This window comes from Lotus japonicus, chromosome 5, assembly GCF_012489685.1.
Source record: "Lotus japonicus ecotype B-129 chromosome 5, LjGifu_v1.2".
In the NCBI taxonomy this organism is placed as follows: Eukaryota; Viridiplantae; Streptophyta; class Magnoliopsida; order Fabales; family Fabaceae; genus Lotus; species Lotus japonicus.
Window position 1 is genome coordinate 3,798,847 of NC_080045.1, and position 4,852 is coordinate 3,803,698.

Here is a 4,852-nt window from a genome sequence, read left to right on the forward strand (position 1 = left end):
CAGGCGTGATAATTTTGTGGAGAAAATAACGGGTCAATTTACGTCAATCATTAACACCATGAAACAATTTTGAGATTCATGGTCTAAAAGGTCACGCTGATTTCAAATTAAGTTTGATTGAACATATTAATTAATTTCATATTTTACTGTATTAACACCACTTTAATTGTATTTCATTTTTTCCTAAAATTCCTCATTTTGATGATTAATTAACGTGCAGCCTGAAATTTTGGTCCATATTAATTAAATTTTTTTGGTCAAAGTCCATATTAATTAATTTAAATGACAAAAATTGAGCGGAAAAAAAATTCCTTTTAAAGCACGCTGATTTCAAATTCTGTCAATTGTAGGTTTTTTTTCTTCCTTTTTTAACATGCATTACCAGTAACCCTAATTCTCAATTTCCTATATAAACCACCTCATGGTATTCTTCAACTTCATCATTCCTTCCCATCAAATATTAGCTTTGAAATATACTTTGTTATAATGACAATCGACGATCTCGCCACCATCGATGCCTCAAAGGAGAACTGGACTATTGTTGCAAAGGTGAACCGTTTGTGGCTTAGTCCGAGCTTATATGGCTCCAAACTTCCAATTTTTATATGTGTTTTGTATGGAGACCCATTTGTTGACAACAAATTTATTTAAATTAAACCTATTTATTTTAATGCAAGGTCAATTGATTCCACTCATTTATTTGAAAAAATCAAATTGAAGAGTCACAACTATAGAATACAAACATTAGGATATTGGATTTTGCTTTTTCTTATTTAAAAAATAGATTTATTTCCGAAATAAACTTTTAATGATTAAAATATAATAGTGAGATTTGAATTTGAAATACATAATGTCATAATGCATTTCCTTTGATTTAGGTGGTGATGCCCATCATTGACAACCTTTATTTTGCTTGACTTTTTGTGTTTAATGCTTTATTATTTTCATTTAAAATATAAATTAAAATTGATTCTAATTAATACTTGACTTTTATTTGTATGAATTAGAGTCCAATCAATGCTGTCGAATTTGAGCTAACTCGAATGGAAAAAAAATTCTCTTATGTTTAGTCATCATATTCAAATTATCCCTAAAAAGTCACTGCAATGAAAAAAAAAATTCTAATAAAAAGTCAATGGAATATTCTTTTCACATTTTCTCATCATTAACCCTAATTCCAACTCAACTATAAATACTCTCTTAAGCTGCCCCTCTCCTCCATCATTCCAGATATTTCCCATTGACCCCATATTTTTTAAATTAACCTTTGTTCTCATGGCTGCCAAAATCGACGATCTCGCCATGTCTCCAAAGAGAACTGGACTATTGTTGCAAAAGTCATTCGTTTATTGGTAAGTCCGAGCTTATACGGTTCTCTTTGGTTCAATTTTCAATCGACCTTTTATCACCCTTTTATCATATGAAAGATTTTAACCATTTTTTTTTTAACAAGTTGAATGCTTTTCAATTGTAGATGATGATTACCATATCATTGTTTGGAACTACATATGCACAGAGGAAGTTGATTTTTGATTTTTCATTGTTTATAATTTTCAAATCGATTTTTTATCTCCATGTAATGTTCACTCATAACGTATTGATTTTAAGAAAAAAAAAAGTTTCATGTGATATATCATGTGCATTGAATGCCTCTAGGAATATGAAAGGTAATTTTTTGGTATATCATATGCGTTGAATGTATCAGGTGGACGATGATGGACTCAAACTTACAAATAATTTTAAATTATGAGTACTAAGTCTACATAGCTCCCCCAGATCACAAAAAAGTTATACTATGTTCCAGATTTCAGCGTACCAAATTATCAGCAAATTCACAAACATCACGTCCAAAAAGGTTTTAATTTTCTGATTTGGTTTCCTAATGCACAAAGATCAACAATTTCCTATTATTAAATTTGTAGTATAAACTTTTGATTTGATTGTGTCTAATTAATTTTCAAATCTTAATATTTAAACTAATATTTGACTAAAATCTAATTTTTTTTATTCAAATGTGTATATTTGGTATCAAAATATAATTATTTAATGATTTAAATCTGCAAGATTTTCCTCCATTTAAATGCTATATTCATTTTTAAAAAAAAAAACTTTTGACTAAACCTATTTAATGATTATTTCAAAAATTGAAGTTAGTCAAATATCAGCAAAATTAACGTTAGTCAAAATTAATGCTAAATTTCAGGTTAATTAATTTTAGTCAAATACTATATCCTTTACATTTTTTTATTTTAGTGATTAGTGCACTTATTGAATGATTTTTGAATTAACCTATTTAATGATTATTTTAAAAAATAAAGTTAGGTAAATATCAAAAACATTAATTTCTAAATTAATTTCCTTTTATGAAAAAACATTATTTAGTACACCTATTTAATAAATCTTAAATACATTAATTTTTACTCAATTCATAAATTCAATAAATGTTTTATTCTTTTCCTAAAAAATGATTTTAATACACCTATTTAAAGGTTTTTAATTACAGTAATTTTTAGTCAATTAATGAAAGAAATTAAATGCTATATATATATATATACAATAAGTGTTATATTAAAAAAATTAAAAAAAATCTTTTGATTTAAACTAATTAATGATTATTTCAAAAATTAAAGTTAGTCAAGTATCAATAACATTAATGGCTGAATTAATTTCCTTTTATACTAAATATTTGAATATTTAAAAATATTTGAATCAGTTTATATAATGGAATAATTAATATATCATAAAACATGCATTTTTATTGTTTTAATTCATTTTCTATTTTAATATTTATTCAAATTATTTTTATTATCAATAAGATAATTACGGAGCAAAATACAACACCTCTTTAATGTTGATTAATCAATTATCGTTGTATTTAATTAATGTCATTATTTATAGCAAATTATTGACAACATTAATAATGTACAATTAGTTGCAAATTTCTTACATTTCCGAACTAATTTATGCTTAAAAATGTTTTAATTACTAATTTTCATTGACTTCCACATCATGTTATTAAATGACGTCGTGCCTTGAAATCAATTAACATAGCCTGTTACTAAAAATAAATCGAATTTCCCACAAATAGAACCAAATATGATGGCCTAAAAGGTTGATTCCTATTATAACTCCACACTATAACTCTTTTGTCCGAATACCCGATGTCCTAAACCTTGATGTCAACTACAACTATTTAATCGGTGAGACTGTGGTATATTTACCCGAGTCGTTGCATCTATGACGAAGGAGTTGTATCTAACACCACACACAACGTGGTGTATCAAAAAGTCTTCGATAATATTTGACACGTAAGTGCTTATTTATCTTACAATTAATTTCAAATTAAATTTTATTATTATGAAAACTGATATGTTTATTATTATTTTTGACAGCATAAAAAGATGTCAAGCAGTTTATTGATCATCTAATTTGAAGGTTTATTGGCGCTTTTATAAGGTTCGTTTATCATTTTCCAATTATACACAGTTTATATTTTTATTGGTTAATTATTATTACTCTTATATAAAAAATTTACCTTTGTAGGTTCTATACCTCAAATATGCTTGATTGACAACAAGATCGGTTATGGAGTTTTTATCATTAATCATAGACTACAACTTCTAATAAGCGTTCATGTCGTTGTCATTGTTACGTTTATCTTATTTCAATTTCAATGTAATGCATTCCTTCAAAATTTGGTTCTTATTACTATTCAAGTGTTGACATTGTGAGGTTTATACAACCTCATCAAATTAATATATTTATTGTTGCCCATTTATCTACCTGTTTGTATTATATGTTCGGTTTCATATCTGTTCTACTTACTAAAAAGAGTCTAAACTAAGTTAAAACATATTTCTACTGATTCATCTTTAAAATAAATGTAATCGCCGTGCAACGCACGGGTAAAGAACACTAGTATAATTGATAAACTATAATTAATTCTCATTTGAAATTTTAAAAGGACACACTAGGAACAAAGAATCTCTTAAAATTATGATAGATAATTGATTGAGCAACATGTTTTTTAAAGCTAAAAGACATATGGCTTGAAAACTAAAATGAGAAATGAAAAACTTATAATACCTCTAAAATGTTTTAGAATTTTAGCTTTTAAAACTGAAAATATAAATTTTAAATATAATTTTTTTTAAAATTATTCATCTTAGGTGATGAATGTCAAACTCGTTTGGTTAAGAAGAGAGTGTTGTGCTAGGAGTTTTCTAGGTTGTTCTCAATTTCTGAGTATAAAAAAAGTATGATAAATGACGCGAGATGCGTGAATAACGCTTAAAAATGAGACTTTATGTGGAGAAAAAAGTTATTTCAATCAGAAAAGTCTCACTTGAGTATATGTTCCTGCATTCAAGAGGTTAATCTCTTATTTTGGTTAAGACATTTGAATTATCCTTCTTAGAGCACCTATAAACCCTTTCATATTTTTCTTTTTCTATTTTTATGTGGCAAAGAGAATTCCTTTTGTTCCTTCCTTATCAAGTCTTTTACATGCGTTTTGGTTCCATTGACCGACATATATAAAAGTCAATATTTCTTTTTTTAATCAATTCTGCTGGCTAATCGTGTTTTGATTCCACGTTTTCCTTTTAGTTGATCGTTATCTTATCTTAGCATGTTCGCGTGCATTCTAGATACCCAATCAATCAAAAACCAACAACTACACACACCGAATTTTCATTCAACGTTCCACCGCCTTAAAATAGAAAACGCGTTAACGACTTTTATTTCAGTTGCATCATCACCGTCCAATCTTCCACCGTCCGCGTCATCTCAGCCGTTAACGCTAACCCTCCCTTCTATATAAATACCACCTCTCGCTTCGTGTTCTTTTCAT